Below are 11,044 nucleotides of genomic sequence, written 5' to 3'. Positions count from 1 at the left end.
TGAAAGTAAATTATCGTATTTGTACCCAGAAATACACAGTATGATGCTGGCCAGTGCCTTAATTAGTGTTTTTTTAAGTTCCTTTTCTAATGGGGCAGGGTCCTGGAGAGTGCTGTGGTAATTGATGTAAATTTGTAAATGTAGAATCTATTAATATATCATTTAATTTGCCAAATTAAATTGATGCAATCCAAATTTACTTGTATAATGATGTACACAGAATAGCCAGATAACTTTTATAATTTAATTTTTTTCTACTGGTTAGTTGTAATCAACTGAGGTACTTATTTGTAAATGTTAATATGTGGTCTTTTTTGCATATATAATGGAGTGGTTTTTTTGGTTTGTTTTTTTTTCAGTAGGATGTGTGCAGCATAATTAGTTTAAACATTTTGAAGTGGCATTCTAAATAGAAACTGTAGCATAATGCAGATAATCATAGAACATCCTATAACTCATGGAGAAGAACTTACCAGTAGTAAAAAGTCTAATAGCTGTTGTTTTGTTTTACCTTATATTTTTTAAAAGTATCTGCTATTTTATATAAAGCTAGCATGGAAACAATGACCTGGGCAACGTTATGTTGGAAATAATTTTTGCTTCTTTGCGCAGAGTGCACCGTGTTTGCGAATGTCACACGTGCAGGCAGACGTAATATTTCTTTGAGTCAGAGCGAGTTTGTCACTCCTGGCAGGAGAGAAATCGATTGCCAGTAGATGTGATGAGGTTTGGTTTAAAGATAATTGAAGTTGGATTGTGACAAATCCTTCATACTAATTAATAGGAGCAATTTGTTGTGACAAGAACCCCCCCTAATTAGCTGATAAGTTATAACTGAAGAATTAGGATTGACTTATAGCTTGAGACACTTCAACACGTTAAGTTAACGTAATTAAAATAAATGAGAACTGCGTTTGGCACTCCACGTTTTAATTATGCAAAAGATTTATTTGCTTGTCGCTTTGTGCTCATTTGAGCAAGTGATATGTTAGTTTAGACACTCTGGATATCAGTCTGTCTATATTTTTTAAAGTAGAAACGCTATGTTCAGCAAATCTTAAATAATACTCGAGAATTTCACAAATCTCTTCAATGATCTTAAGACGGTGTTTAGTCTTTCAAAGTTGTTTTGGGAAATAAAAAGTTGAAAATTTCAGTTCTGCATGTCTAATTTAGCTATTTTGAGAAATATGTATATCAACTTTTAATTTAAACTTTCTGGGAAATCTTGCTAGAGTAGTGTTTTGATGGAGGGGGAATATTAATACTTGGTAGAACTTCAGGTACTGTCGCTTTCGTATTTCTGCTGCTGCAGATTTTCTGCTTCTCTAATCTGTTTTGTATAGTGATGGCACACTTCTTTAAATAGTAGCATCAGAAGAAAAATGGAAATGTTGAGTGTAGGAAGTACACAGAAATAGGAAGCTGAAATAAAAGGAGAAATGTGCTTTCAAATTCCGCAGAATGGTATTTTTCATCAATTTGCGTCCTATCGTGTGGGAAAACCTGCTACATTTATTTTGATACATATTGAACATGATTTCTTTCATTGTTTCTAGAAATTTAGAGCGTATTAGTGGAATTAAAAAATGGAAAGGTGCCACTTACGATATATTTTTGTGGGTTCTATTTTATTTTATTTTTTTTACACAAAACTTGTCAGAAATGATAGTTTTGAAATGCAGAACCTCTGTTATCTTTTCAGTTTGGCTTGATTTCTTTAGAGAGCATGACTTCAGTGACTGAGGGAAGGGAGGAGTGTGTGAGGGAGAGGAGAAGGAGGAGGATGCTCTTGGTCTGGTAGGTCAGACTTGGGGGGAAGGGGACGAACTGTTGGTGGGGATTGTGTGGCGGGTCAGAAAGAACGGAGTGTTGGTCAGGAGGCTTCTTCGTGGTGCTATTGTGGAATAATTTGTGTAGGGCAGCCAGAGTGCAAAATCCATGGGAAAATATGTTCAATTCTGGTACTTATTAGTGAAAGTGTTAGCTTTCAAATAAAAATATGTTGCTACTCAACTGGAAGAACAATGATAATATTCAAGTGTTGTGTACCACATCCAGTTTATTAAGCAGATTTCATTGCTTAAGTGTTAAGTATTAAGCATTGATATAATTACCGATGTTCTCAGTTTCTTCAGCATTTCAGCCTGATGAATGTGACAGATTATATATCATGGTATTTTTTCCAACTCTGTAGAGACTATGTAACATTAAGTTTACTTGTGATTTTTCTTTGCGTTCATAGAACCTGAAAGTAATACCATAAGACTATGATGTGTAAAAAATTCTGAACTGTAGAATATACCAATTCTTGTGGGTAAGGAGTACCTTATGGGAAAGGAGATGGCATTTTTTTTCTGAAACTGCAGGAAAGCAATTCAGAAACTACAAAGATTTCACTTCTATATTAGCTCTGCTTACTCAAAACACTGCAAAAGTATTTTTACTCCGAGACTTATGCTTTTTTATTTAGCTTCAGTATTCTTATTTCTTTCCAGATGTTGATGTATGAAATAGCATCTGAATACTTATTTTCTTCTTTTTCAGGCGGCTGAATCAGGAATAATAAAAGTGAAAACAATAGCTGCACGGAACACAGATATTTTGGCAGGTAATTATTTGCACTGCAATGGGAAAAAATAAACTTGGGTTACAGATCAAAATGTTAAAAAAATGTCTTGGACTCATATAATAATCCTACGTGTCTTTTAGTGTGTGCTGTATCAGGGATGCTTTACTTCTGGGCACCTATCAAATAATCGAGCAGCATGAGAATTTTTTAATATTACTTCTGTTTTGTGTTAGTGCTATCCTGATGCTGAGGAAGGTCTCCACTTTCAGTTGTGGCTCTAGGAAAGTAATCATGCGCTGAGAAAATCAGCATAAAAGACTCCAGATTATCCATGTTTTATTCACTGTCTTTGTTCACCACAGCTGTTGTTTAGTGTTCTGTGTGGACTTCTGCAGTGTGATCCTCATCTGTATGTTTAGTATGAGAGCCTAGTCTTTGGAGACTTGTACCTGGCAGGCAAAAATCTGTCTTAGTCTGAGACAAGGTCATTCGGTTTAAGATGTACCATTGCCTTGAGGGACAAGAGATATCTAGTGAGTTACAGCTTTGTAAGTGCTTGGCTTTCTGACTTTCTTCAGCTTTATTGAATAGCATGCAAATTGATGGCTTCTTGCCAGTTGCTGGTAAAGCCTTTAGCCAGATATGAATGTCCCTGTATTAATATTTGAGTGTCTACCCCAGCTGTAATCGTAATCCTTAAAATACTAAATTATTTGAAAGGTCCAAATGAAATATATGTAAAACTATTACTTGCTTTGAGGTATGTGAATCAGGTATTGGTAAGGAGGCACTTTCTAGAATAATTGGAAGTAGCAGTCCCACTCCTCAATATTTCCCTTTAATACCTCTTTTTTATTTGTTTATTTTCTTTGTTTTTACTGCTGTCATGAGTGCTGACATAAATGGGAAAACTATGCCAGGTAATGTCAGCTATATCAAAATACACACATGAACAAGAGAAATCTCTAGTTAGCCGTGTGGGAAACTGTCAACATTCGTTGGTGTGTTATTGTGTAAAGAACTTTATATTTTAGAAAGCTAGTTTGTAATCCTGCAAAATTCTTTTAGTCTGTGTTTCGAAGTGAAGGGATGTGAAAGATCATTGATTTTGGGCATGGATAGTCAATTTATCTTTTTTGATGGAACACTTGTTGTTGGTCGAATTTTTAAAGTACTTTTCCTGTGGAAGTTTTAAACTAGAGCGTATTTAGTATTTATTTCATTTGTCAAAAAACTTCACAGACGTGTTATGAGGTTTAGAAAACCATCAGGTCCTAAAAGTTGATTTTGAGTAGTTAATCTTTGCTAGTAGGATTATAAATTTTTTTCTCAATAAAAAACAGCAGAACAGAGGGGAACATACATGTTGCCTGCATATTATCCTAACGTTACACAGTTTAAAGAAAATACTATTAAACAGTCCTAGTTGTTTATGGACTCGTGCATTTTTTCAGGTATCATTTGTAACATAATCATAGAATTGTCAGGGTTGGAAGAGACCTTAAAGATCATCTAGTTCCAACCCCCCTGCCATGGGCAGGGACATCCCCCACTAGATCAGGCTGCTCAGAGCCCCATCCAGCCTGGCCTTAAAAACTTCCAGGGATGGGGCTTCCGCCGCCTCTCTGGGCAACCTGGGCCAGGGTCTCACCACCCTCATGGGGAAGAACTTCTTCCTAACGTCCAATCTGAACCGATCCATCTCTAGCTTTAATCCATTCCCTCTACTCCTGTCACTACCCAACATCCTAAAAAGCCCCTCTCCACCTTTCTTGTAGCCCCTTTGAGATACTGCAAGGCCACAATAAGGTCTACTCGGAGCCACCTTTTCTCCAGACTGAACAACCCCAACTCTCTCAGTCTGTCTTCATAGGAGAGGTGCTCCAGCCCTCTGATCATCCTCGTGGCCCTTCTCTGGACACGCTCCAGCACATCCATATCTTTCTTGTGCTGTGGGCTCCAGAACTGGACTCAGTACTCCAGGTGGGGTCTCATGAGAGTGGAATAGAGGGGGAGCATCACCTCCTTTGACCTGCTGGCTACACACCTCTTGATGCAGCCCAGGACACAACTGGCCTTCTGGGCTGCAAGTGCACACTGACAGCTCATGTTGAGCTTCTCATCCACCAGTAACCCCAAGTCCTTTTCTTCAGGGCTGCTCTCAAGCCAGTCACTGCCCAGGCTATATCGGTGCTTGGGATTGCCCCAACCCAGATGGAGGACCTTGCACTTGGTCTTGTTGAACTTCATGAGGTTGGCCTGGGCCCACCCCTCCAGCCTGTTGAGGTCCCTCTGGATGGCATCCCTACCCTCCAGGGTGTCAGGTGCCCCACACAGCTTGGTGTCATCAGCAAACTTGATAAGTAATTTTTTTGAAGGAAGATCATACATATGCTTTAGTAATAAAGCTCCAAAAGGCTACTGTAATTATGAGATTTAGTGAAGTAGATACTGTTTGACTGTTAGATGATTTAGGAATATCTACCAGACATTCTAGTAATCAAATAAATATTTTGATCAAGTTATTATTTTTCCTTTGTATTTTGATGTAAACTGTAACCTCTCCACAATAGATGAGAACAAGTGTATCAAATTGTTTTGAATGAGATGACATGATGCTTTCTTGAAGCATTGCACTATGTAGGATTATAATTCTTAGAAAAAGAGATGCAATCTTAACATTTCTACTAAAATCTTAAAAATCTCTGTCATAGCTGGTGAGATGTGTTTGTCTTGCCAGAACTCTGAGGTCGTTGATCTAACTTCTTACTTTCTCTTGGAAAAGTTAAGTTGAGCAGTTTCAAAGTCTTATTTTTGGTAGCCTGTATGTGCTTTATAATTTATTTACAAATATTTAAGGAATTCTGAAAGAGAAGTCAGCTTGTGCTTTATATCACAGGAGATAAATGTAAGAAATTATTTCTCCATGGCTCTGATGTGCAATTCATACTTCTGTTCTAGAAGTTTTTAAAAAAACATATATAGAATTATAATCTTGCTGATTAGAGTGAGTTTTCCCAGAACTTCTGTTTTGATACAGTTTGTTATGATAGGTTTCTATTTAAATATATTCTTACATAATTTTGTTAGCAAAATGGAAGTAGACCTGGATATAAGAAAACTTTTGTGTAATTCAAGGCTGAAATGAGATCTAAGAAATGTTAATTTTTCAGCTTCATAAAGTAAAAACCCTTGTATAGATCCTGTTGAGAGATTATTTATTTTAATGGATTATAGGAAGAGTACTGGAAAAGGTTTAATCTTTTTTTTTCTTGTTGTTTATTAACTCTTATGCGATTCTTACCATTCATAGAGTCATAGAACCGGCTTCCCTCAGCAGCCTGTTCCAAGGCTTGACCACCCTCTTGGTGAAGAAATTTTTCCTAACGTCCAATCTAAAATCTGGCATGACTTAAGGCCGTTTCCTCTTGCCCTGTCAGTAGTTACTGGGGAGAAGAGACCAACCCCCACCTCGCTACAACCTCCTTTCAGGTCATTGTAGAGAGAGCGATAAGGTCTCCCCTCAGCCTCCTTTCCTCCAGACTTAACAATCCCAGCTGGCTCAGAACCCTTGTGCTCTGGACCCTTCACCAGCTTTATTGCCTTTCTCTGGACATGCTCCACCACCACAGTGTCGTTCTTGGAGTGAGGGACCCAAAACTGAACACAGGATTCAAGGTGCAGTCTCACTGTTGCTGAGTACAGGGGAGCAGTCACTTCCCTGGTCTTGCTGGCCACCCGGCTTCTGATACAGGCCAGGATGGCGCTGGCCTTCTTCTGGGCCTGTTGCTGGCTTATGGCTGTCCACCAGCACCTCCAGGCCGTTTTTCGTGGGGCACCTTTTCTGCCACTCCTCCCCAAGCCTGTAGCGCTGCCTGGGGTTGTTGTGACCCAAGTGCAGGACCTGGCATTTGGCCTTGGTGAACCTCAGACGATTGGCCTCAGTCCCTTGATCCATCCTGTCCGTATCCTTCTGCAGAGCCTTCCTACCCTTGAGCAGATCAGCACTCCTACCTTTCTGTGTCATCCTCAAACTTACTCAGGGTGCACTTGATCCCTGCATCCAGATCGTTGGTAAAGATATTAAACTGGCCTCGGTACTAAGCCCTGAGGGACACCACTTGTGACCAACCTTGAACCAAGTTTAACTCCATTCACCACTACTCTTTGGGCGTGGCCATCCAGCCAGTTTTTCACCCAGCAAAGATTGCACTTGCTCAAGCCTTGAATAGCCATTTTTTTTCTGGGAGAATGCTGTGGGATACGGTGTCAGAGGCTTTACTGAATTCCAGGTAGACAACATCCACAGCCTTTCCCTCATGCACTAAGTGAGTCACCTTGTCATAGAAGGAGATCAGGTTAGTCAAGCGGGACCTGGCTTTTATAAAACCACACTGATTGTCCTGTGTGTGCCACGTGATGCAACTGAAGATGATCTGCTCCATAACCTTCCCGGGCACTGAGGTCAGGCTGACAGGCCTGGGGTCCCCCTTCCAGCCTTTCTTGCAACTGGGCATCACATTTGCTAACTTTCAGTTAGCCAGGACCTCCCCTGTTAGTCAGGCTTGCTCATAAATGATTGAAAGTGGTATCTTTTTAAAAGTTTTGCTTTCCTATTTCTGCATGATGGTTAGAATTTAGTTGCAATTCAGAAATTTATATGACTGAAGAAGCATTCGTGCTCATGCTACAGCGAGCACTCTCTACTGTATCATTGGCCATGTGTTGTAAGTGTTCGTAGACTGTAAAGACCACTTAGACATCTGGCTTACATGTAGACGCTGACAATTTGATGCCTAAATTGCATGTCTTAAAGAGGAACGAACTCCTGTTTTTTATGAAGTAGCCAACGTTTTGCTTTTAATTTGAAAATCATGGGGTGTTTTGTAAGAGTGTGGTGTTTGATATAGTTTATACCATATATTTTAAAAGCAGGTTTATTTGCTTTGTAGTTAAGTTAAAAAACTGTTGAAATTAAAGCTAGTTGTTGAGAAGGCATTGAACCTGTATTCATTCATATGTATGCTGACGTTTTAATTGGTTTTGGTTAGGCATGAGGTGCAAGGTCAGCCTGTGTCAACTGAACATAGAGCCTGTACTGTCTTTCAAGAGGCTGATGAAACTATGAACTGTAAATATCTTAATATCACCCAGTGGAAACTATTGCCTTATAGAGGTTGTCATCCGTAATTTATAGTAGCCTATTCTTTTTATAGAAACTTGTTAGTTGTGTTAGTTAGTGCTTCAGTTTAAAAAAATCAGTAAAATATATATTAGTTGCTTTTACCTCGATGTTTTGTTTTTTTTTTCCCAATTATTTGTAGCAATACTTAATAATAAACCCTCTTGTGAGCCGAACTTCAAATTGCTCAATAGAAAAAATAAAATTGATCATATTTGCATTTGTATATGAGGATGTAGTTTTTATTTGTTTGTGGTAAGAACAGTGTTCTAAAAATGTGTGTGGAACTTTTTCATGAACACATTTCTCTTATTGCAGACTAAAACGCGGTGTATAACATTTAGTGTAAGAACATACATTGAATTTTGAACTGTGAGGAAGGTTTTAGTATCTGAAATGGTGATGTGGAGCTAAAGTCTGAAAAGCTTGCACGAATCAATAACCACACCTGGAAACATAAGAACTCATCGCTCAGAGTCATGCTTTCCTTTTCATCTGTCAGAAATATATACTTCTATTTTAATTTTATTAAGCTTATCTCAGATTTCTAGAATTATTTTTATGGGGAAAAGCTTTTCAAAACGTCGTGGTGGAACGTTGCGCTCATTGTGAAGTTTCTTCTCCTTAATGACAACAGAAAAGGTTCATGAAACTTGTTGTTTTCTCCTGACAAAGCTTCATTTTAAGAAGCTGCCCAGCCAGCTGTGCATATGCAGGACATGTACAGTCCAGCCTCTTTTTTCTCCTGTTTGATTGGTGGTGTTTTGCTGTTCCCCTTGGTGCCGCGTGCTTTGGGACATGTCCCTGTGCCACACCTGGTGCTGCTCCTGAATTCTTGTGCTGTGGCGAAGCAGAGCGGGAGGTAGCTGCCAGCCTGAGTCAAAGCTGGAGAAACCTTGGAGTGGGCAGAACCTTACAGCTTTTTACTAACCAGTTGGACTCTTAAGTGAACATTTTGGGTTTGAAAAGAGAAAGTCAGAGAGTCAGCTTGGGATTTGAGCCTCAGCCGTGGTAATTGGGGAAGTGAGCTGTGGCAGCCCACTGCCTGTCTTCAGTTGACTTATCCCTGCAGTGCAAGAGTAAATCTCAGATTTTCAAGACTTGGAGATTGCTTTTTGGTTATAATTATGATTAACAAATTTTGCATTATGTTTTTCAAAAGTATTAAACATTGACTGCTTCCGTATCTCTTTTTGAAAGCATTGAAAGAGAACAGCTCAGAGGTAGTTCAGCCTTTTCTAATGGGTTGTGGAACGAAGGAACCAAAGATCACTCAGCTGTGTCTAGCAGCCATACAGAGGCTCATGTCCCATGAAGTTGTGTCAGAGGTAAGATAATTCTTTTTATGTATACGTAAATATTTTGGTGTGAGAAATACAGGCCTCAGACTGAAGGCAAATGCCTTTTCTTTTAGGAGGCTGTTTATATTCTAGTGAACATAGCCTGCAAGATATTTTACTCATACCTGCTTTTAAAAAATTGTAATTTAAAAGAAAAACCTTTTTGGACCATAAAAGGAAAGAAGAAAAGAGATGAGGAAGCATCGGTAACTTGTAGAATCATAGAATGGCCTAGGCTGGAAGGGACCTTAGAGATCATCTAGTCCACCCTCCCTGTTTTGGGCAGGGACGCCACCTCTCGACTAGACCAGGAAACACATGGGGACAGATCGGGAATCGAACCTGCGCCCTCAGTGTTGGTCCTTGTTGCCAGCACCGCGCTCAAACCACTGAGCTAACCGGCCCCCTAGAAGGAAAATAATGAAAATTTAAACCACCTCATTTAGTTTGCATTCTTATGCTGCAAGAAAGAAGCGTGTAATGGTCCTTGATAAATACAATTTTTAAAGTTGCATCCACAAAATTTACTATGTGTGATAACATTGTATTATTTTTTTGTTAACATTTTACTTCTAAAAATAAGATAAAATGAATGCACATTTCCTGCAACTGTAGATGTCATTATATATTATGGTGTGTTAAAAAGCTAGTGAAAATAATACTGGTAAAATATACCCTCAGTTGTGCTGTCAAAATGTAACATTATACTGCTTTTTCTCCGATATGAATGAATTTGGAGGGCAAAATATCTTTATACATCCTGTTCTATATTTCCAAGTAGAAAATGAAGTACACAATTTGGACTATGCATTAAGAGATTGCTGCTGTCAGTTCTTTAAAAATATTTTGGGAAGCTTGTGGCAGTGAAGTTGGCTTTATATTCTCAGTGTAGTCCTATGGTGTAGATAACCAGGTGAATTCAGTTATGATAGGCATTTATGACAGTGCTGTTCTTATGTGTGTATACTTGATATACCAATATGTCAACGTATTGTTAATTGTGGGCAACAATTATTTCTTTGTAGACTGCAGCAGGAAACATTATTAATATGCTTTGGCAACTGATGGAAAATAGTCTTGAAGAACTTAAATTGCTCCAGACAGTTCTTGTGCTTTTAACAACAAATACAGTTGTGCATGATGAAGCACTGTCCAAGGTAAGAATTTGTTTGTGCCACCTATAATACTTAACCATATCCAAGAGAAAACACAAGTTCAAATTTTACATATGAAGCATTTTGGAAATAATGGAAGAGAAGGGGGCTGTTATGTGCCTACTGTCTTTTTAGCTAGACTCTGAAAACAGGATTTCTTTTTAGCTTGCTTTTCAATCTGTTTTTTTTTTTTAATTCCTTCACAATAATACATTTCTGACTTAATGACAACTTTAAATAAAAACACTGGGCTAGCACCTGTCCTTCTTGTCTGCTAAATCTGTCAAACCTATATTTTCGAACTGAAATCAGAGCACATAGCATAGTGTGAGGTCTCTCTAATAAAGCAAATATTATGAGAAGCTGCCTGCCCCTCTGCCTTAAATCACTTTTGCATGCAGTCCAGTTATTACTTCTTCAGTCAGAACTGAAATAATTGTATTGCATAATTTTAAACATTTAGGATACTATGTTTCAGCTAAGACAAAAAATAGCACTTCTGATCCAGTTTAGAATTAAATTAGTAGATAAGTCTCTTTGAAGGAGCAACACTGTTTACTCATCTGTGAATTGTGAAGGGGGAGAGGGATAAAACCAGGCTCCCTAGAGAATAGCCTGGGGGCAGCATGCCTTCAGGTTTTGGGGGCCCGCGTTTGAGGCACGGTGTGCTAGCAAAGTCCTTTGGTCTGACAGCTTGGTGGAAGCAGGGGTTGGAGATCCCTGCAGCAGCAACGATGGAAGGGTTATTAATGTGTTAGAAACCACGGAAGTGCCTGAGAATGGTCACATAGGAATT

The 11,044-nt window shown here is 38.8% G+C and overlaps 1 long non-coding RNA gene across 1 annotated transcript; it reads left to right on the top strand.

Annotated features, from left to right (window-relative positions):
* The first annotated feature begins 2,545 nt into the window (after window positions 1-2,545).
* Window positions 2,546-10,252, top strand: LOC104279536. Its single transcript, XR_717865.1, has 3 exons — window positions 2,546-2,611; window positions 8,955-9,082; window positions 10,120-10,252. It is a non-coding gene; the product is annotated as an uncharacterized LOC104279536 (long non-coding RNA).
* Window positions 10,253-11,044: the final 792 nt, after the last annotated feature.

The sequence above is a fragment of the Apaloderma vittatum genome, unplaced genomic scaffold (assembly GCF_000703405.1).
Source record: "Apaloderma vittatum isolate BGI_N311 unplaced genomic scaffold, ASM70340v1 scaffold21269, whole genome shotgun sequence".
Taxonomy (NCBI): Eukaryota; Metazoa; Chordata; class Aves; order Trogoniformes; family Trogonidae; genus Apaloderma; species Apaloderma vittatum.
The sequence above is the reverse complement of the archived record's forward strand: the minus strand, read 5'-3'. Positions and strand labels throughout refer to the sequence as shown.